At 39.1% G+C, this 23,719-nt stretch overlaps 1 protein-coding gene across 5 annotated transcripts in view; it reads left to right on the top strand.

The window, feature by feature from the left end:
* Positions 1 to 23,719, top strand: part of ANKRD1 (ankyrin repeat domain 1) — a 524,644-nt gene that overhangs the window by 325,379 nt on the left and 175,546 nt on the right. The window lies entirely within an intron of this gene.

Raw genomic sequence — 23,719 nt, 5'->3', positions numbered from 1 at the left:
CTTACTTGTGGGATAGAGTTTGAGTTTTCTTGTATATGGATATTTAGTTGTTAAAGCATCATTTTGTTAGAAATACATTCTTCAAGTTGTTAAGTAACCTTGTCTTTGTGGGTAATTAACTGACTTGGTCTCTGTACTCTGGTAGGTTCTTTTGATCTATTTGCCTGATACTAGGTTGATATCAACTTGATTACTGTAACATTATGCAAAGATTTAAAGTCATGTGATGGAAGTACTTCAGTTTGTTCTTCTAGGACTGTTGGGGCTATTCTATGTCCTTTGAATTTTTACATAAGTTATAAAATCAGCTCTTCAATTTCTATAAAATGTCTTTGATTTATTCTGTAGATGCGTATAGATGGCCATCTCCGTTTGATACCACTTTCTTCTTGTATTCAAGTCTATCTCTAAATTCCCCTTTTATAAGGATACTCATTCTGTTCATTCTTATCTCATTTTAACTTGATCACAGCTCTAAAGACCCTACCTACCTCCAAAAGAGGTCATGTTAGGAGGTCCTGAGGACTAGAATTTTAATGAATGAATTTTAAAGGGAGCAAATTCAACCCATAATACCTCTATCAGCTTTTGAATTACATCTTTTTGGATTTACTTCTCTTGGCTGCTCTAGGAGCATGTATCCCCAACTCCTCACAATCTATACAGAGGGAATATGAATATTCAGTGGTACATGTCATTTGAGATTGTATCTCATCCTTTGTGATGCTACCATGTATGTATATTGCATACACATCTAAACCGTATAGTACAGTGTATTCTGTAAACATTCAACGGCTTTAAAAAATTCAGTGGGAAAGTGTAATGTTTCATATTTACCCACTTACTTGCATTCCTGATGTTCTTCCATCCTTCATGTAGGTTTGAGGTTCCATACATTGATTTCTCAGCCTGAAGAACTTCCTGTAGCATTTAAGTTCATATAATCTGCTGTCAGTGAGCTTCCTTTTGTTTCTATTTTTCTTTCACTTTAAAATAGATTCTCTATCGATAGACTTCTATGCTGATAGTATTTTTTTCTTTTGGTTGTCTTTGGCTTCTATCATTTCCATTATTTATAGGACATAAGCCATCATTCATATATTTATTTTTCTATGAACATATTAGTGTTCTCTGGCTTCTTTAAAGATTCCCTCTTTATCTTTGATTTTCACATTTTGACTCTAACTTTCTTTGAATTTATTTCCAACTTGGTCCACTGAACTTCAAGCATCTAAGTTTATATTTTCACCAAAGTTGAAAAATTCTTGGCTCTTACTTATCCAAATACTTTTTGCCTTCAAGTTGTTAAGCTCACCCAGTAAATTTTTCATCTTAGATATTATGCTTTTAATCCTAAATTTCCATTTTGGTTATGTGTGTTCATTTTTATATTTCCCACATATCTTATGTCCTTATTTCTTTTAAATTATTGAATATATTCATAATTAGTACTTTAAATTCCTTGTCTGCTAACTCTAAAATCTGAGTTATCTCTGCATATCTTTTTGATATTAAAGAGTAAACTTTTTGAGCACACGTATTGAAGCAAAATTTTTTTTAAAGTCCTAAAAGAATCCACTAATGTACTTACAATATACAATAGGATCAGTAAATACCTGCTGAAGTAAATGGATCTGGCTGGGGGATCCCTGGATGGCTCAGCCATTTAGTGCCTGCCTTATTAGAACATATTAGAACACTAATATGTTCATGCCCAGGGCATGGTTCTGGAGCCCCGGGATGGAGTCCCACATCGGGCTTCCTGCATAGAGCCTGCTTCTCCCTCTGCTTCTCTCTCTGCCTATGTCTCTGCCTCTCTCTCTCTCTCTGTGTCTCTCATGAATAAATAAATAAAATCTTAAAAAATAAATGAATCTGGCTGAACTGAATTATTTGGCTCAGCTACATAAGAACTGGGTTAAACTACTATTAAAATCTCCCATGATGACATGAGTTGGGGGATTTTAGAGATAGAAGTTTCAGGTAGCCTGGGTGGCTCAGCAGTGGCAGCCCAGGGCGTGATCCGGGAGACCCAGGATCAAGTCCCATGTTGGGCTCCCTGCATGGAGCCTGCGTCTCCCTCTGTCTGTGCCTCTCTCTTTCTCTGAATAAATGAATAAATTCTCATGAATAAAATAAAATCTTAAAAAAAAGATTCAAAAAATTTCGTACAAGCTACTATTCTTAATAGTTTATGTTTGCCACCCTTTGTAGACCTGAATTGCTGAATTAGGCTTTAAAATGTTGCATTCTTTCTCTTGAAGTTATGGCTGCAATTTAAGGTGTTACCAGGTTAAACAAACAAACAAAAAAGGCTCATTCCCACGTTATAGCCATATAGGCCAACACCCCAAGTCTAAGATGTTAGGCCAACCCTAAATAGGTCAATATTGGTAACAATTCCAAATGAATGCTAGGGACCGCCTGAAGTTCAGTATTAAGATTCTAAGGTTGAATTTAGGTAAAGCAGGAAAAAAATAGATAATTCTATCTTCCATAGGCTCTGGAAAGGAAAATGGTACCATATATACCATAAACTTACTTTGAACTGGATTTTCTATTGCATTAGTTACCGAGAGACATAGCCTCTGTTAGAGTCCAATTTTATTCTCTTGGCTCCAGAAAAGAGTCCCAGTGACTATTCTACCCAACCAGTATATGAATATTACTTATATGAATAGGTAACTATAGTTTTAAACTTAACACAAATTGTATAAAAGCAAAAATGATCTATTTTTAATCATCTAGCTTCCCAGCATGGTTTCTAAGAACACATTATGGTGAAAAATGGTAACTTGTGGCTTGTATAGTAGAGTTTATTCTCTGCTAATACCCTAATTTTATCCAAGAAGGGAATTATGGAAAATTCTTTACCACAAGCAAAGAAAATTCTCAGAAACCTCTAATTGCATGCATAACTGACTCTGGGGCATTGCCAACATTTTTGTAATAATGTTGCATTTAAATATGCTTTTTAATTTTCCAATTATGCATGCCAATAGAGAATGCTCAGAGCAGACATTGCCTCTAAAGAAAAAGGTGATAAGATCTTACATTAAATCAAGGAATCACAACCAATTTGCAACAATAAGCTTAGTTTTGGGGAATTTTAGTCTCCATGATCACTTCCTTACACCTCTGGAAGTAAGCTGAGGACAGCTAGTGTGGGAGTCACTTGCCAATAAATTTATATCCTACACACAGTTTACTTGTAAAACCTTCCGAAAAATGAAAGTAAACATGATTGACATCTGATTACCTTTTAAAATATAATTAGGAAAAAACATGACGACTTAACTTTATGTAGAATAAAAAAACACTTAAACGTAGTTGAACTCCATTGCAGCTCTTACTCGTTTAATTCTTCAAAGTTTTTTTTTTTTTTTTTTTTAATTTATGATAGTCACACAGAGAGAGAGAGGCAGAGACACAGGCAGAGGGAGAAGCAGGCTCCATGCACCAGGAGCCCGACGTGGGATTTGATCCTGGGTCTCCAGGATCACGCCCTGGGCCAAAGGCAGGCGCTAAACCGCTGCGCCACCCAGGGATCCCATAATTCTGCAAAGTTTTATACAGTACTCAGTCAACATGTGCCAGGCACCATCCTATATGACAAGACACTGCTGCACCCACACGGAGTACAGGAGAGAAAGCACCTATAAACACACTTTCAATGTAGTGTGTTGCCTCCTATAACAGATTGGTGCAGTGTCATGCAACTATTCTTGAGAAGCAACACACTTAGTCTCTCATGTGTCAGAAGGTTTTACTGATCTGCAGGGGCAGATTCCAGCTTCTACTGAATTTTTATGCAAAGTTCAAACTATCACTAGGAAACCCATTCTGTATATTTGACTGTTTCCTTCTAATTGGATTTAAAATGTTTTAGAATGGAATCCAAGATAGGCTCTAGCAGCTCCTGAGGTGGCACACTTTCTCATTCATCGCCAAATAGAATGTTCACCTTTTCCAATAGTTGAAAAATGCCCAGGTATTGGGCCTCCAGATGCTTTATTCCTCTGATTTTTGGATTAGATACCTATTCTTGAATCAGTCACCATGTCCAAGGCAAGCTGGTGATAGGGAAGGGGTAGATGGAATTAAAGCTTAGCGTAGGTGTAAATTTCCTATCCTGAGTGGCTTGGCAAATTGAGATACTTGGGGGTGGTGGTGGTATTGTCTACTGAAACAACCAGTGAATCCCAACTAAGAAATGTTCTCCATCCTATATCCCAGTGATCTTATGCCCACTCTTCACATCCAAATTAGTGAAGTCCAGACTCCATAGGGTGCATGGGAACCTTGGGAAATTGTCCTTTGAGTACCTTATGGTTCTTTTCCTACTGACACCAGCCAGTTTGATGCCAGCCTATGATCTTTCCACCTGAAGCTAACCCAGTCACCAACTGATCACATGGTTAATGCTGGGTACAGTCATTTGTCCAATATTCTATTCTCTACTACGTAGCATGCTAGTGCTACTGAACAGTGTTTAGCATGATATATTCTGTGTGTAGAAAGAATATATTTTAGTGGAGGAAAACATAGGTAAATGCAAATTAGGAATGAAAGGTTGATGTTGGTAGTACAGTGCTAGGGAAGGATTAGATGGAGCCTTTGGCATTGTCTTGGGGCATCCAGAAAGTTCCTCAGAGGAAGTGAGGCCTGGATAATCAAGAATAGACACTAATTAGGTGGAGAGGTGGGAAAACATAATCCTAGTCAAGGGAACATGCACATTTTCCACCTGCTGAGCCTTGTGCTTCTCTGACAAAATATCTTATGGGAGTTACTGAGTAACTATCTGCTATCCATTCTCTTTTTGGCAAATGAAATCCAATTTTATTCTAGACTGAAAAGTGTTTGCTATTAAATTTGATTAAACCAGTAGCCCATTAGTCTGAAGTTGCTTGCATGCTGTGCCAGCTTTGGTAAGGAAACCACAACCTAAGCTTGTAAATGCCTTGAAGTCACAAATTCGAAACCTGAGGACAACCCAATCACAAACAGCCAAGGAGGCTTTAAGCAATAGTCAATCAATCATCTCCTTGCTTTGCTGCTGCTTCTCTATAAAGGTCTCCTGCCAGGCTTCTGTCAGAGTACTCCTAACCACTATGGTTTCAACAACTGCCCAATTTGAATTGATTTGTGCTCAGATAAACTCTTAAAATTTTAAGTATGCTTCATTTTATCTGTTATCACCACTGAAAGATATTTACTTTTCAAGATATCCCTCTAGCCTTTAAGACAAAAAAACAAGCCAAACAAAACCAAGAAAAGAACAAAGCAAAAAAAAGGAATATTTATGAAGGTAGTGAAAAATAGTTTTAGGAAGTAAGTTCCCAGGGTGAAGAGCTTTTTCCAAATTTAAAGCTAACAAAACATTAAAAAATGTTTTTATTATAAAACTAATTTGGCTAACCAAAATTCATGTTACCAGACACTTTTTGCCCATTTTTAAAACACCCTTGACTTTAATATTTGTTAAAATTCAGATTCCCTGGGAGAACTTTATTTTATCCTGACAATTGAACCCCATTAAAAATGCTTAATTAATGCTCTAAAATATTCAAACAAAAAGAATTTGCATTTCAGTGCTTTGAGTCTCTAAAGTCCATTAAAGCCTTACCATTCTGCTTACTAGGCAGGTCTCCTTTTTACTAATGAGGTTTTAGCAAAGGCATAAAGGTTAAGTGATTAGTGAGGGAGAGACTGGGATAATGAAGGTGGGAACTGTTGCTGTTCTTATTTTAAGCTGGTATTTGCCTTAAATCAGTGTTTCTTTGCATAACAAATAGTTCTCCTCAGACTTTATTAAAGATTTCAGTGGGGTTCCTTCCGTCAGAGGTCTTTACTTCCCATAATTATTGTAAAGAAACCTGTCCCCAGTTACTTAATTATTCTTAGAACCATGTATATAATAGTAATGCTGCCTTAGAACAGAAAGTGCCACTGGTGGTCCAGAATGTTTTAAAAGGAATATGATTTCTGGTTTATGGGTACTTCATCTTCTTGGACACCATGATTCATTTGGTATCAAGCTTAGAAATTACTCTGCCTAGTGGTGGGAGAAGAATTGGAAGCTATCAGCCATCTTGGGAGAGGAGAGGAGTCCTAAGTGGGTGGCAGATATATTCTGCAATATGACCATGAAGACAGTCTAAGATCATAGATGCTTGAGTGATGAGTATCTTTGGGAAATCTGTTTCTAGTTTTTTCATGGGCAAGAGATGTCTCCTGCCTTTTTCTATTCTTCAGAGACAAATATAGATGCTCATTAAATGCTGAAAAGGGTAACATTTAAAAACTAGGAACCTTATCTGACTCTTGTTCATGCTCATTCTGTCTTTATCTTCCTTTAGTTGATTGTAGAAAGCTCGATTGTGGAGAAATAAGATTTTCCTGTAATATTCCCCAGGCTCCTGTGTGTCTAGAGGCAATTGGGGTGGTAATAGTAGTGGAAGTGGTGATAGCACCCCAATTCCACTGGGTTTCAGGTATGTTGGTTGGTTCCTTTGTTCAGAACACCAACTGGTGTCTTAGCAATAGTGGCTTTCTTGGTAGGTCAATGGTGTATTGTTCTAGGACTCATTCCTGAAGGCCCTGCTGAGACATTACAGAAGTGTATGGATTGTTACCAAAAACAACCTAGGTGTGATTTTTTTTTTTTTTTTTTTGGCCCTACCATACCATAGGCCATTACAAAGTCTTTACCAGGTAGATCTCTGAGAGGAAAACTGCCCCCTGCCCCGCTTCCTGCCTGCCTACACACAAGACTTGGTGCACAGCCCATGTGTTATAACCCTCAAAGGGGAGTTGTAGTCAAGACTCACTCCTGGCCCACCATACTCTTGAACATATTAGCATTCCTACCCAGGGCCCTTCATTCAGAAGTCTCTATCTGGAGTCTTCTTACCAAGGTCTTGTTCAGGTGCCTCTGCTGAGGCCTCCTTATGGGGGAGAGAAGGAAGAAACTTTGGAGAGATTTTTTCCCCACTCCAACTTAATCCCTAGGACTTCTCCCACTCCCCTCCTCCTGTTCTTGTACCTGCAGGGTCTGTACAATTGCAGGAGCCTTTTGTTTGAATTCCCTCAACAGTGAGAGCCACCCCCACCTCCCCTAATCCCTATCCTGGGGCCATGTACAGATCTATTGGTTGACTCTCTCTACCCATGCACTTTTCCACAGGAGAAAATGGAATGGCATTGGAGAGTCAGAACTTTCTCTGTTTTTGGCCTCTTGCTTATATTATCACAGGAAGTGGTTAAAGGCTTGATTGTTACTTCCATTTGGGCTTGTTGCTTTAGTCAGATTCTTGGACTCCTGAGAGCTCAGTTCTCTCAAGCTCTACTGAGGTTCTGACACTGCTGCTCCAAGTGATCCAGTGGTTTTGTTAGAATAGCTTGTACAAAATTCCTTCCAGTTACAAATCCGTAGGGTGGCTCATTCTTCCTGTGCTGAACCATGACCATTACAGGATTTGTTGCCTAGAAATGGAGCTGCTTTGGCTTAGTGGTCAAGCAGATGTTGTAGTCTGCAAAGCTGGTTATCCTTGTCATGACATGAAAAATACTTGTTAAAATGAATACTGCAATATCCAGGAAGCAGGTGAACTACTGAATCTGAAGCTCTAAAAGAATGTTAGCAAAAGTTGGAATGTTGCTTGAAAGCATCAAGTAGCATGTATCACTTACCAAGTTTTAGAAAGTGATAAACTGAAGTAAAAATTAACTCACAAGCAGGGATGAAAAAAACATAGCTCTGTGAAGGGTGGCTTTTCCTAGCTATGGGCTGCTATGAATACTGACTAGTAGTCGAGTGTTTAGGGATTTTACAGGTTAGAAAGGTCAATTGCTTCTGTGTTTTAGACTGTAAAATAAAATTGTGATCTGAAGTTTACCTAAAACTCCCAGTATTTTTGGCCAGACAAATGGAAGCCATCTCAGGGGCCAGATTAAAGGTATTTCTTCTGTGTAGAAGCTCATTGTTTTGTGTGACTTTACCCATGGCCAAGCACAGAGACCAGTGTCCAACACGTAGGAAGGTTCAATGCTGGCTGTTCTTATAGAGATTGTTTTTTGAACTAGAAGATAGCTATGATTCTTTAAAAAAAATTTGTGTGAGAGAGAGAGAAGCAGAAGAGGGAGAAAGACTCCCTGTTGAGCATAGAGCCCAACTCAGGGCCTGATCCCAAGACCCTGATATCATGACCTAAGCCAAAACCAAGAGCTGTCTATTCAACTAAGCCATCCAGGTACTCCAAGTCTATGATTTTTATTAGGAGAATTTTGTGGCCTTTATTAAGAGACTTAGTTTCAACCAATGATCATTTCTAATGGACAGTGTTATCTTAGGATTTGTGAATATAGACAATATCTATGATGCAGTTTTCTAATTGGTAATTCAAACAAAAATCAAAGGACCACCAAACACATTTGATCAAGTAGCTCATCAGCCTATGTAGGTAAACCAACATGTTACACATTATCCTAGAATGTTCTGTGTGGTTGGTATCACAAAAATTCAAAAAGCATTGAGGATGCAGTAGTCTGCTCTAGGGCCACCAAAACAAAATACCACAAACTGGGTGGCTTAAACAACAGAAATTTATTCCTCACAGTTCTTGATGTTGGGAAGTCCAAGATCAAGGTGTTGGCAGATTTAGTTTACCTTGAGACCTCAGAATAACGTTTCCCATAGACAGCCAACCCTCATCTGATAAGAGAGCGTGGGTCAGACATCAGGATATGGTTTTCAAAAATGACTAGCAGAGTTAACAACCTATTTAAAAAGAAAAAAAATCACAAAAACTGGAGAGAATAAGGAATCTTCAAAGTGAGAATATATCTTAAAAATGCAAGAATCTCTTGATGAAGTTTGATTTAATGGTAAATGCGCTTCTATTATAATTTAGGTCTTACTTGAAAAATGACTTTCAAAAGGGAAGATGTCTTTGACGTTCTGTTAAATATCTAGAAACCAGAGGAGGGGCAAGATGGCAGAAGAGTAGGGTCCCCAAATCATCTGTCCCCACCAAATTACCTAGATAACCTTCAAATCATCCTGAAAATCTATGAATTCGGCCTGAGATTTAAAGAGAGAACAGCTTGAAAGCTACAGTGAGAAGAGTTCGCGCTTCTATCAAGGTAGGAAGACGGGGAAAAAGAAATAAAGAAACAAAAGGCCTCCAAGGGGGAGGGGCCCCGCGAGGAGCCGGGCTGAGGCCAGGGCGAGTGTCCCCAGGACAGGAGAGCCCCGGCCCGGAGAAGCAGGAGCTGCACCGACCTTCCCGGGCAGAAAGGGGCTCGCAGGGGGTTGGAGCAGGACCCAGGAGGGCGGGGATGCCCTCGGGCTCCCTGGGATAGTAACAGACACCTGCGCCCCGGGAGAGTGCGCCGAGCTCCCTAAGGGCTGCAGCGCGGGCTGCGGGACCCGGAGCAGCTCGGGGGGCTTGGGGGCGGCTCCGCGGAGGGGGCTGCGGGGCGGAGCAGCTCGGCGGGGGGGGCTCGGGGGAGGCTCCGCGGAGGGGGCTGCGGGGCGGGAGCGCGAATCCAACAGCGCAGGCCCTGGGGCACAGGGCACCGGGGCACGACCCAGGATCCAGCCTCCCCCGGGACAGGCAGAGGCCGGGAGGGCCCAGGACAGCGAGGACGCTCCTGCCCCGAGCTGAGCAGATCAGCGGCCCCACCCCGGAGCCTCCAGGCCCTGCAGACCGAGAGCTCTGGAGCTACTGCGGGGGCTGACTCCAGGGCTCCAGGGCTGGCCCCGCCACTGCGGTTGTTCCTCCTGGGACCTCACGGGGTAAACAACCCCCACTGAGCCCTGCACCAGGCAGGGGCAGAGCAGCTCCCCCAAGTGCTCACACCTGAAAATCAGCACAACAGGCCCCTCCCCCAGAAGACCAGCTAGACGGACAAGTTCCAGGGGAAGTCAAGGGACTTAAAGTATACAGAATCAGAAGATACTTCCCCGTGGTTTATTTTTATTTATTTTTATTTTTTTATTTCTGTTTGCTTCCACCACCCTTTTTTTCCCTTTCTTTTTCTTCTCCTTTTTTCTCTTTTTTTCTACCTTTTTTCTTTTTTCTTTTTCTCTTTTCTTTCCTTGTTTCTCTCCTCTCTTTTTCTCCTTTTCCCAATACAACTTGTTTTTGGCCACTCTGCACTGAGTAAAATGACTAGAAGGAAAACCTCACCTCAAAAGAAAGAATCAGAAACAGTCCTCTCTCCCACAGTTACAAAATCTGGATTACAATTCAATGTCAGAAAGCCAATTCAGAAGCACTATTATAAAGCTACTGGTGGCTCTAGAAAAAAGCATAAAGGACTCAAGAGATTTCATGACTGCAGAATTTAGATCCAATCAGGCAGAAATTAAAAATCAATTGAATGAGATGCAATCCAAACTAAAAGTCCTAACGACCAGGGTTAACGAGGTGGAAGAATGAGTGAGTGACATAGAAGACAAGTTGATGGCAAAGAGGGAAACTGAGGAAAAAAGAGACAAACAATTAAAAGACAATGAGGATAGATTAAGGGAAATAAACGACAGCCTGAGGAAGAAAAACCTATGTTTAATTGAGTTCCCGAGGGCGCCGAAAGGGACAGAGGGCCAGAATATGTATTTGAACAAATCATAGCTGAAAACTTTCCTAATCTGGGAAGGGAAACAGGCATTCAGATCCAGAAAATAGAGAGATCCCCCCCTAAAATAAATAAAAACCATTCAACACCTCGACATTTATTAGTGAAGCTTGCAAATTCCAAAGATAAAGAGAAGATCCTTAAAGCAGCAAGAGACAAGAAATCCCTGACTTTTATGGGGAGGAGTATTAGGGTAGCAGCAGACCTCTCCACAGAGACCTGGCAGGCCAGAAAGGGCTGGCAGGATATACTCTGGGTCCTAAATGAGAAGAACATGCAACCAAGAATCCTTTATCCAGCAAGGCTCTCATTCAAACTGGAAGGAGAGATAAAGAGCTTCCAAGACAGGCAGGAACTGAAAGAATAGGTGACCTCCAAACCAGCTCTGCAAGAAATTTTAAGGGGGACTGTTAAAATTCCCCTTTAAGAAGAAGTTCAGTGGAACAATCCACAAAAACAAGGACTGAATAGATATCATGATGACACTAAACTCATATCTCTCAATAGTAACTCTGAATGTGAACGGGCTTAATGACCCCATCAAAAGGCGCAGGGTTTCAGACTGGATAAAAAAGCAGGACCCATTTATTTGCTGTCCACAAGAGACTCATTTTAGACAGAAGGACACTTACAGCCTGAAAATAAAAGGTTGGAGAACCATTTACCATTCAAACGGTCCTCAAAAGAAAGCAGGGGTAGCCATCCTTATAATAGATAACCTAAAATTTACCCCGAAGACTGTAGTAAGAGATGAAGAGGGACACTATCTCATACTTAAAGGATCTATCCAACAAGAGGACTTAACAATCCTCAATATATACGCCCCGAATGTGGGAACTGCCAAATATTTAAATCAATTAATAACCAAACTGAAAAATACTTAGATAAAAATACACTTATACTTGGTGACTTCAATCTAGCTCTTTCTATACTCGAGAGGTCTTCTAAGCACAACATCTCTAAAGAAACGAGAGATACAGTGGTATGATACAGTGGTATGATACCGTGGTAGGATTCAGTGGAAATGATACAGTGGACCAGATGGATTTCACAGATATCTACAGAACTTTACATCCAAACTCAACTGAATACACATTCTTCTCAAGTGCACATCGAACTTTCGCCGGAATAGACCACATACTGGGTCACAAATCGGGTCTGAACCGATACCAAAAGATTGGGATCGTCCCCTGCATATTCTCAGACCATAATGCCTTGAAATTAGAACTAAATCACAACAAGAAGTTTGGAAGGACTTCAAACATGTGGAGGTTAAGGACCATCCTGCTAAAAGATGAAAGTGTCAACCAGGAAATTAAGGAAGAATTAAAAAGATTCATGGAAACTAATGAGAATGAAGATACAACTGTTCAAAATCTTTGGGATGCAGCAAAAGAAGTCCTAAAGGGAAATACATCGCAATACAAGCATCCATTCAAAAACTGGAAAGAACTCAAATACAGAAGCTAACCATACACATAAAGGAGCTAGAGAAAAAACAGCAAATAGGTCCTACACCCAGCAGAAGAAGAGAGTTAATAAAGATTCGAGCAGAACTCAACGAAATCGAGACCAGAAGAACTGTGGAACAGATCAACAGAACCAGGAGTTGGTTCTTTGAAAGAATTAATAAGATAAACCATTAGCCAGCCCTATTAAAAAGAAGAGAGAGAAGACTCAAATTAATAAAATCATGAATGAGAAAGGAGAGATCACTACCAACACCTAGGAAATACAAACGATTTTAAAAACATATTATGAACAGCTATACGCCAATAAATTAGGCAATCTGGAAGAAATGGACGCATTCCTGGAAAGCCACAAACTACCAAAACTGGAACAGGAAGAAATAGAAAACCTGAACAGGCCAATAACCAGGGAGGAAATTGAAGCAGTCATCAAAAACCTCCCAAGACACAAGAGTCCAGGGCCAGATGGCTTCCCAGGGGAATTCTATCAAACGTTTAAAGAAGAAACCATACCTATTCTACTAAAGCTGTTTGGAAAGATAGAAAGAGATGGAGTACTTCCAAATTCGTTCTATGAGGCCAGCATCACCTTAATTCCAAAACCAAAGACCCCACCAAAAAGGAGAATATAGACCAATATCCCCGATGAACATGGATGCAAAAATTCTCAACAAGATACTAGCCAATAGGATCCAAGAGTACATTAAGAAAATTATTCACCATGACCAAGTAGGATTTATCCCCAGGACACAAGGCTGGTTCAACACCCTTAAAACAATCAATGTGATTCATCATATCAGCAAGAGAAAAACCAAGAACCATATGATCCTCTCATTAGATGCAGAGAAAGCATTTGACAAAATACAGCATCCATTCCTGATCAAAACTCTTCAGAGTGTAGGGATAGAGGGAACATTCTTCAACATCTTAAAAGCCATCTACGAAAAGCCCACAGCCAATATCATTCTCAATGGGGAAGCACTGGGAGCCTTTCTCCTAAGATCAGGAACAAGACAGGGATGTCCACTCTCACCCCTGCTATTCAACATACTACTGGAAGTCCTAGCCTCAGCAATCAGACAACAAAAAGACATTAAAGGCATTCAAATTGGCAAAGAAGAAGTCAAACTCTCCCTCTTCGCCGATGAAATGATACTCTACATAGAAAACCCAAAAGCCTCCACCCCAAGATTGCTAGAACTCATACAGCAATTTGGTAGCGTGGCAGGATACAAAATCAATGCCCAGAAATCAGTGGCATTTCAATACACTAACAATGAGACTGAAGAAAGAGGGAGGAGTCAATCCCATTTATAATTGCACCCAAAAGCATAAAATACCTAGGAATAAACCTAACCAAAGAGGTAAAGGATCTATACCCTAAAAACTATAGAACACTTCTGAAAGAAATTGAGGAAGACACAAAGAGTTGGTAAATATTCCATGCTCATGGATTGGCAGAATTAATATTGTGAAAATGTCAATGTTACCCAGGGCAATTTCCACATTTAATGCAATCCCTATCAAAATACCATGGACTTTCTTCAGAGAGTTAGAACAAATTATTTTATAATTTGTGTGGAATCAGAAAAGACCCCGAATAGCCAGGGGAATTTTAAAAAAGAAAACCATAGCTGGGGGCATCACAATGCCAGATTTCAGGTGGTACTACAAAGCTGTGGTCATCAAGACAGTGTGGTATTGGCACAAAAACAGACACATAGATCAGTGGAACAGAATAGAGAACCCAGAAGTGGACCCTGAACTTTATGGTCAACTAATATTCGATAAAGGAGGAAAGACTATCCACTGGAAAAAGGTCAGTCTCTTCAATAAATGGTGCTGGGAAAATTGGACACCCACATGCAGAAGAATGAAACTAGACCACTCTCTTACACCAGACACAAAGATAAACTCCAAATGGATGAAAGATCTAAATGTGAGACAAGATTCCATCAAAATCCGAGAGAAGAACACAGGCAACACCCTTTTTGAACTCAGCCACAGTAACTTCTTGCAAGATACATCCAAGAAGGCAAAAGAAACAAAAGCAAAAATGAACTATTGGGACTTCAAGATAAGAACCTTTGCACAGCAAAGGATAGAGTCAACAAAACTCAAAGACAACCTACAGAATGGGAGAAGATATTTGCAAATGATGTATCCGATAAAGGGCTAGTTTCCAAGATCTATAAAGAACTTCTTAAACTCAACACCAAAGAAACAAACAATCCAATCATGAAATGGGCAAGAGACATGAAGAGAAACCTCACAGAGGAAGACATAGACATGGCCAACATGCACATGAGAAAATGCTCTGCATCACTTGCCATCAGGGAAATACACATCAAAACCACAATGAGATACCACCTCACACCAGTGAGAATGGGGAAATGAAGAAGGCAAGAAACCACAAATGTTGGAGAGGATGCGGAGAAAAGGGAACCCTCCTGCACTGTTGGTGGGGATGTGAACTGGTGCAGCCACTCTGGAAAACTGTGTGGAGGTTCCTCAAAGAGTTAAAAATAGACCTGCCCTACGACCCAGCAATTGCACTGTTGGGGATTTACCCCAAAGATACAGATGCAATGAAACGCCGGGACCCCTGCACCCCTTGTTTATAATAGCAGCAATGTCCACACTAGCCACTCTGTGGAAGGAGCCTCGGTGTCCATCGAAAGATGAATGGATAAAGAAGATGTGGTTTATGTATACAATGGAATATTACTCAGCCATTAGAAACGACAAATACCCACCATTTGCTTCGATGTGGATGGAACTGGAGGGTATTATGCTGAGTGAAGTAAGTCAATCGGAGAAGGACAAACATTATATGTTCTTATTCATTTGGGGAATATAAATAATAGTGAAAGGGAATATAAGGGAAGGGAGAAGAAATGGGTGGGAAATATCAGAAAGGGAGACAGAACATAAAGACTGCTATCTCTGGGAAACGAACTAGGGGTGGTGGAAGGGGAGGCGGGTGGGGGGTGGGGGTGAATGGGTGACCGGCACTGAGGGGGGCACTTGACGGGATGAGCACTGGGTGTTATTCTGTATGTTGGTAAATTGAAAACCAATAAAAAATAAATTTATTAAAAAAAAGAAACAGTAACAACCAAGAAAAAAAAAAGAAAAAGACCCTCCCCCAAAAAAATATCTAGAAACCAAAGGGCTTTCTTCAGACTCAAAACTAAAGTAATCGTTCATAACATTTGAGGTCTGGAGATATTGTCGGTTGTCCCAACTTGGTGAGGATGAGGGTGTACTATCGGCGTTTGGTGGGTAGGGGCCAAAGATGCTGCTAAACATCCTAGAGTGCATATTCCAGCCCCCACTATAAAGACTTGTCCAGCCCAAATTGTTAGTACAGAGATTGAAAACACAAGAACTATAGACAAATTTAATGTTTCTAATTCCACTCTCCATAAAAGGTACTATGAATTTTTGGAAAAATGACTGATTCTGGGATTAGTGCAAGAAATAGACAAGATAAACCTGGAGTATCTGGTGGTGCCAGAAAGTAAGAAAGTACTCAAAATAAAATGGATATATCAAGGAGACATAAAAACTAACTGAAAAAGTTCCCAATGGCCAAAGCTGATACAATATGAGCAAAAAAAAATTAAGTAATTAGGGATTCTAATACAAGGCCTAGAACATCCAATAGACCATCTGGACACAAATAAATGATTGAGTAAATAAATGGGGGAGCATAAGCAAATCTCCCTTGTGGGAAAATTCCAAAGAACTTAAATTCTTGCCCTGCAGGAAGTGGTTCTAACTCTGCATTCCTAAAGTGTAGGCTTAGGAGTGTGCGCTCCTCAAGAGTACAGTATGAGAAGGGGGGGACAAATGAGGAACCTTACAGTGGAGAGACCCTGTATCCACTACCTCAGCCAGGTAATCAAAGTTGTTGTTAATAGTGACAAATCATGTGCATAGTGTGATAAATCATGTGGGTATTGATATGATATAATGAAACATACTACTTGAGCTCTTGATCATTCTCCTTCAAACCCATAACTTCAGTCTAATTAGGAAAACATAAGAAAGATCTTGATACTCTACAGCATATTCATGTTCCTTAAAATTATCAGGGTAATTAAAGTATAAGAAACTGCTAGAATCAAAAGGAGCCTAAAGAGGACAACTGACAGAATGTCATAAAATTGATGGGATCCTGGAACAGAAAAGACATTAGACATAAAAGAAATCTCGATAAAAATGTTGACTTTAGTTAATAAACCAGTATTATAACATCTTTTTAACTATGACAAATGTACCAGATGTAATAAGGAATTTATCTCCGTATGTTGAGGTCTGCTTTCTTCCTCCATCTTCTAACTCACATCTGGGCAACTAATAAAGCATGGGTGCTCCCTTCTTTGGCATTGGTGGGAGATTTGAACCATTTAAATCCTTCACTACACACAGTAACTCTCACCCTGGTTCATCCCTCTAGCCACAATAAAAACCCTTAGCCATTCTCCTTTCTCAGGGCTTTCAAGCCAGTGGAACCACCTAGGAAAGTGCCCTGCTTGCATCAAAAAGCCTTAGTATATAAGCTATAACATTTGTGTGTGTGTGTGTGTGTGTGTGTGTGTGTGTGTGTGGCACCATCATTCTTGACATCCAAGCCAAATTGTGGTAGGGGTCTATCTGGTTTCTCCTGAGTGGCTACAACACTAATGTAAGATGTTAACAATAGGGGAAATTGGGCGTGGCAATATAGAGGAACTGTCTTTACGGTCTTTCTGTAAATCTAAAACTACTCTAAAATACTATTTTTTAAGGCCTTTGTACCATAGTTCAAGATGATACTGTTAGATCTGTTACCAACTGGACGTTTGGGTCCCCCCACATTCATATATTGCAGCTCAAACACCCCTCCTCCCTGGGATGGTATGAGGATGTAGAGCCTTTGGGAGGTGATTAGGTTTAGGTGAGATCATGAGGGTAGCCCTCATTGTAAGAAGAGTTAGGGGCATCAGAGCTTCCTCTCTCCTTCGTGTGAGGATAGAGTGAGAAGGCAGTTGTGTGCAATATAAGAAGATGGCCCCACTAACAACTAGATCTGCTGGCACGTTGATCCCGGCCTTCCCGGACCCCAGAACTGTGGGACGCTGTTGTTCTGGCCACCCAGTCTGTAGTATTTTGTCATAACAGCCTGAACAGTCTCAGGCAGACTCTGTGGAGAGCTTCTTCTTTTTTTTTTTTTTTTTTTTTTAATTTATTTTTTATTTGTGTTCAATTTACTAACATACAGAATAACCCCCAGTGCCCGTCACCCATTCACTCCCACCCCCCGCCCTTCTCCCCTTCTACCACCCCTAGTTCATTTCCCAGAGTTAGCAGTCTTTACGTTCTGTCTCCCTTTCTGATATTTCCCACACATTTCTTCTCCCTTCCCTTATATTCCCTCTTGAAGAGATAGTGTCGCTGGAAGATTCTTGTCCTGAGTCAAATTCATTTTAAGCCAAATTTCACTATGAAGTAAATTGGGTTTCCTTGTGATTTACTTCCGTTAGACCATTTTACCTTGCGAATAACAGATTTGCCTTGCTCATCAGTCATAGAGCTGGCAATTTCAGACAAATAGTTACTCTTGCAAAGCCAATGTGCTTTGATCTGAAGTAGTAATATCCTCATGATTATTACTCTGAAAATACCCTAAACGTTTCTCAGTAAACATGATTTGTGCTGCTTTTGGAAAGGGCATGTCAGCTTGGAGCAGAGGTCTCCTCAGGCAGAATAAATTGCTTTCGTGGCACATTCCCCGCATTTGTTTGTTAGTACCTTACGTAACAATGGTGGTAATCTTGCATACTGACACCTGGGGATGTGCTGAGCTCTTCCATGCATTATCCCTTTTAATCCTCACAGTACCTCCAAAGGGAGGCATCTTGGTTTATAAATGAGAATCTTAACCTAGGAGAAGTTAAGTTTTCCCAGCAAAAAAGTAGCCAAAGCTGGATTCAATCTCAGATTGGGGTGACAATAGACTCTGAGCTTTCCCCACCTTGGTATTTCCATACCATTGCCCCTCAACTAGATTTGGATTCCTTTGGAAGTGAGAACTGTGTTCTATCCAATTTTTGGATCCCCAAACAGAACTTACAACCATACCTGCAAAAGGTGTTCACTACATTCATTCTTGTTTTTTTTTCCCTTAATACATAAACTTGGTTGCTTTATACATAAGAATTTGCCCAGTTATTTTCACTTGAGGTAATCATAATTTTCATGAATAATTAATACTGGTAGGAGCCTGGGCTTATAGAATTATGTAGAAGAATAACTCCTTCCTGCTTGAAACTGGATAGTAATCATATGTGTCACTGAAATTTAGTTGTGTTGTAGCCCTGCTTGGCATTTACATCTTCCTGGGCTAGGATAGCCATTCTTGTCCTACTTCTTAAAACTCAGGCAGAGAAGAGGATGTCTTTAAGAGCTCTTGTGGGAGAGCTTGTGAAATTGTTTGTATATAGATTCCAGATGATGACCTTGCTGCTAGAAATTTCAAGGCCCATTCAAATTGCTACTAAGACACCAGGCAGTTTTCTATAATGAAGCATTGTAGTCTGTAATAACAATTTCATAATTTAAAATATTTCTATATCAAGAGCTATCAGGTGAATATAAGGTCAGCTCCTGTAAGTTTTTTTTTTTTTTTTTTTACTACTTTACTCTGTTAAGTTGAATCTTGCACCAAGTACCATTGATGTATCTGAAAAGGTACTTTTATCGTCATAGATGCAGTGTGGATTGGGTCCTGCTTTCCTTTGTAATCAAAACTGGATAATGCCACTGCCATCTCTAAGTGTATCCTTGGCTGGGTAATAGCCTGGAAAGGTATAGCTAACTTGCAGCTCTGGAATTTCAAAACGTTATGCCCAACTAAACACAAATAGTGCTAATGTCCGTAGTAAAGGTAAAACTTTTCCTGCTTCTTCCAAGAACCTAGAACATAGTTTGCTGCCTTTGGAAAACTAGGAGGCTGAACACAGATATAAATAGTAAAAATATAATGAAATTTTTGAGTGTCAAAAGCTTTGTTAAGTACCTTTCATGTGTTATTTCACTCATTTATTCAACAGATATTTCTTGCCATGCATAGTTTGGGCACTTAGTGTACAGGAAAGAATAAAACATAAACATCCCTTTCTGCATGGACTTTGTACTCTAATGGGTAAGGCTGAAGAGAAACATGTAATAAATACACTTGCAAATGATGTAGTATATTAAATGATGAGAAGTGCTTGAAGAAAATTAAAGCAGGAAAGTTAGGAAACATGGCGGTATTGATATACACACACTTGAAAATAGGGTGGCCAGGGGAGATCTGATTGAGAGTTGACATTGGAATCAAAGCCTGAAGGAGGTAAGAGAGCAAACCATGCAGATATCTAGGGGAAAAGACTAGACAAGGACCCTAGAATGGAGTGGGCTTGCAGTGATTAAGAAACAGTGGGGAGACCAGTGTGCTGGAGCAGCAACAGTGCTGGGGGGAAGGAGGGAAAAAAACCAAATAGAATAGGGTCCCAGAAGAGGGGGCTTGGAAGGCCATGAATGAACAGAGGGATTTGAGCAGGGGAGTGCCATGGTCCCACATAAGTGTTCACAGGAATATGATGCATGCTGTGCTAAGCATAGGCTTTTAGGGTGCTTTTTTGAGTGGGGAGCTCAGAGATCATTTAAGAGATGATTGCAACAACCCAGAGTGTCTGTGTGGTAGCAATGAGGTAATAAAGATAACCAGAACCTGATCACTTTCTGAAGAAAGAAACTACAGATCTGCTGATATTTGGTATATTTGATATGAGAACAAAGAGTGAAGGGTGATTACAAAATGTTTAGTGTGAAAAACTTAAGACATTTGCTTCAAGGACAGGTAGGATGGAAGGGTCATTTAATGACAGAGAAGAGTCAGTGGATGAAGCAAGTTTTGGAGTAGAAAATCAGGAATTTTGGTTCTGAATATTCCAAATTTAAGATGGTTATAATGTGTCCAATAAGTGATTTCCAGTAGACAGTGAGTACATAAATCATTTAATCCTCCCAATAACATTGAGGTGGGCATTGTTTTTATCCCAGTTGCATGTGTTCAAGAGCCCATAGATAGTAAGTAGTAGAGTTGCCATTTCAGGCCAGAGCTTTGGTCCTCACTATCTGTAAATCTCTCCCAACTTCTCCTAAGCCAGCACAAGAAAATTTGTACAGTCCCTGTGACTGTAGGGAAAAGAAATGGATTCACAGATTTCCCAAGAATTTTTATCTATATTCAAATGCATGATACTAATGCAGAAAAGCTTATCTAAATCCAAATGGTGGTCTTTATAAATTAACATGGAATCTGTGGAAGAAATGCTTATTCCACATACATTCCAAGAGTTTGGGGTAAGACTTCATTCATTCATTCATTTTATCAGTCATTCAGTGGACATTTATTGAGCCCCTACTGTATACCAGTGTTACCAGTGCAGGTAAGCTTGAAGTTCCTTCCCTCAATTAATTTACACTCTGGTAGAAGAAAGCAACACAAACCAAATAACTGCATGTATGAATGTAAAGTTCAACTATAATGAAAGCTGTGAGGAAAAAGACCCTAAACAGAAGAGAGATTATATATGAAGGTCAGATGCAGAGAATGAAAAAAGAAATTTACAATTTTTCACATGCTAAATTGCATGGATAGATTCCTGAAAAATGCATGAGTCATGTGACTACTGTAATATTCTCCCTCTTAGATGATGGACTTCATTTCTGCTTTTTTGCTCTTTTTAAATTTTTTAAAGATTTTTATTTTTCATGAGAGAGCGAGAGAGAGGCACAGAGACACAGGCAGAGGGAGAAGCAGGCTCCCCTCAAGGAGCCTAATATGGAACTCGATCCCAGATCCCAGGATCATGCCCTGGGCCAAAGGCAGACGCTCAACCTTTAAGCCACCCAGGCATCTGGGTGGTTTTTGCTCTTAATGACATTTCAGCATAATTCTCTTCCTTACAGGTGAACACACAATTACTACATTGATAGGAATTTTTCCTGTGGCATGATTATGTTCACGTTCATAATGTTGGGTGCCAGGTCTTATTTTCTTTCCCTTATGAAAATAAGATACTTCTTCAAAAGAAATTGGCAGTTCTTTTATAGTTTATGAAAGCTTTCACATACATTACATTATTGAGCCTCACAAAACCCTATAACGGGGATTCTTAGTATTGAATATACATCAGAATCAGCCCAGGAGATTTTAGATCATTTGGATGTTTGGGTCCTAGCATAGACCCAATTAATCAGAATCTGTAGGATAGTAGGTTCTGGTATAAGTAGTTTAGAAAAACCCCAAAAGTTTATGAAATATGGCCAGACCTCATGAATTAGTAAAGCAGGTTCTACTATTTTCATGTTGTTGATAAGGAAATCAAAACAAAATAATTCTCACAAAATCATGTCTTTCAAACTCAGTAATTCTTAAACTTGCCAGTCCCAATGCCCCTTTTATAATAAATATTTTGCAATTCTTTCTTACTATCTTGAAGTTCATGTATTATAACATATAAAATATAAATTTAAAATTCTATATGGAATTCTGTTACCTGTTACCATACAGAAGTAAAAGCCTTTTACTGTCAAAACAACAAAAGTTAAAAAGTAAACAAAAACATTACATATTTAAAGTAAATCCGAAATCTGTAGACACAAATCTCAGAAAAAATGAATTCTAGAAAGACTGGTTACTCTGAAGTAAGACATTTTTATATCTGAGGTCAGTTGAGTTTGAGAGTAGATAGAAGAGAAAATCTGCCAAAGAGGGACAATTTTGGCTTATATTTGGAAAAACTAGTCAAACTTTTGGTGAAGCTGTGGTTCCTTAAGATACAAATCCAAAAATGAACATGAAGAAATGGAAAACCTGAATAGCCTTATATCTATTGAAGAAATTGGATTTGTTATTTGAAGCCTAATTACAAAGAAAACTCCAGGCTCAGATGAGGTAACTGGTGAATGATAACAAACATTCAAGAAAAATAATTTTTTAATATAAACTTAAAGAAGATAGAGGTGATATTACTGTTCAACTAATTTTATCAGGCTGGTTGTAACCCTGATACTAAAATCAAATAAGAACATAAAGACCAATACTTAATATTGGTCCATTAATACTAATGTATTGATAATTAGTAATGCAGAAGTCTGCAGAAAAAGATAATGCAACAATAGGATAAAACCTCATGACCACTTGTACTTATCCCTGGAATGTGCAAATGGGTTCAACATTGAAAAATCCATCAGTGGCATTCACAGCATTGTTAATGAGAAAAAAAGTATACAGTCATCTCAAGAGAAGGAGAAAAGATATTTGACAAAATCAACATCTACTTATGCCCAAACTATCAAAATATAAATGGAAAAGAATATCTGCAATCTAAAAAAGTAGATAGATAAAAAACCCATGGCTAACCTTAAATTTAATGGAAAAATGTTGAATGTTCTACTTGAAAGACAAGTAACCAAGTAGGGAGGTTTATTGTTACCCCCTCTTATTTCATTTTGATCTGGAGTTCTTTGCTGGAACAACAATAGAAGTAAGAGAAATAAAAGATATAATTGAAAGGAAGAACAAAACTTATATTTGCAGATGAGATGATTGTTTATAATAGAAAATCCTAAGAAATATAAAAAGATAGAATTAACAAATTACTTTAGTAAGGTTATTAGGTACAAGGTCAATATTCAAAAATATATTTCTTTATGCACAAACTAGAAAACAAAGTTTAAAACAATATTATGTACAGCAACATCATGAAATACTTTTAGGATCCATGGAAATGATATGAAAGTTCTGCAGTGAGAACTACAAGAAATTGCTGGCAAAAGTAATGCTTATGGTTCAGAAGACTCAGTTGTGAGATGCCCATTTTCCCCAACTTGATCTAAACATTCAAGGCCATCCTAACCAAATCCTAACATTTTTTTTGTAGAGATTAAAATAATCCTTAAACTTCCATAGAAATGCATATATCTTAGAACAGATAAAACAAATTTGAAAAAGAATACTTAGATGAATTATACTACCTAATGTTAAGACAACAGAACCACAGTAGGCAACATGGTATTTATGTAAGGAGAAAATAGGACAAAGAGTTTAGAAGTATAGCTATGCATATGTGATCTATTGATTTTTAACCAATTTCAAGGTAGTTCAGTGGCAAAAAGCCTTATATATTTAATGAAGCTGAAACCACATATCCATATGCAAAAAAATTAACCTCTGCCTCACTCCGCATAATTCAAATAAATCCTAGATCTAAACATAACTAAAACTATACAACTAGGAAAGCAGGAGAATGAGCTTTGGGAGAATGAACTTGTGAACTCTGGGTAGGCAGACTTTTTGACAAGGTACAAAAAACACTAAAAATATAAATTAGGCTTATCAAGATCATCTACTCTTCAAAAGGAGCAGTTAAGAAAACGAAGATAAGCCATGAACTGGAGGAAAATATTTGCAGTATATTCACCTGACAAATGATTTGTATCTCAAAGCAATCTGTATAATGCCTTAACGGTAACCCAAGAAGATATAAAATAATTTTAGTTAT

This window comes from Canis lupus, chromosome 28, assembly GCF_003254725.2.
Source record: "Canis lupus dingo isolate Sandy chromosome 28, ASM325472v2, whole genome shotgun sequence".
Taxonomy (NCBI): Eukaryota; Metazoa; Chordata; class Mammalia; order Carnivora; family Canidae; genus Canis; species Canis lupus.
This window is presented reverse-complemented; position numbering and strand designations above follow the sequence as displayed.